Source organism: Etheostoma spectabile, chromosome 12, assembly GCF_008692095.1.
Source record: "Etheostoma spectabile isolate EspeVRDwgs_2016 chromosome 12, UIUC_Espe_1.0, whole genome shotgun sequence".
Taxonomy (NCBI): domain Eukaryota; kingdom Metazoa; phylum Chordata; class Actinopteri; order Perciformes; family Percidae; genus Etheostoma; species Etheostoma spectabile.
The window spans coordinates 5,341,147-5,341,352 of record NC_045744.1 but is presented as its reverse complement, the minus strand read 5'-3'; the positions used below and the strand labels follow the sequence as shown (position 1 = coordinate 5,341,352).

General features: G+C 35.0%; 1 long non-coding RNA gene across 1 annotated transcript in view; it reads left to right on the top strand.

Annotated features, from left to right (window-relative positions):
• The window catches only part of LOC116698806 (uncharacterized), a 3,689-nt gene that overhangs the window by 1,762 nt on the left and 1,721 nt on the right, over positions 1-206 (top strand). The window contains exon 4 of the long non-coding RNA XR_004334302.1: positions 17-172. This is a non-coding gene — a long non-coding RNA (uncharacterized LOC116698806). The remainder of the gene's footprint in view (positions 1-16; positions 173-206) is intronic.

Here is a 206-nt window from a genome sequence, read left to right as displayed (position 1 = left end):
TTTCCTTTCTTTTTAGGATACTTTACATGAATCGCTAACAAGTTTAAAAAGGAAAGAAGGCCTTTTGTGAATGACACTGAGATTGAAAAAAATGTGACAGAACTACTCAGCACCAAACACTGGCAGATTACCATCATCCATTCTTCAACCTACTGTCCTTAAAAAAGATACGGTATGTTTCAAAGTGCTATTTTCAGTTCTTGATG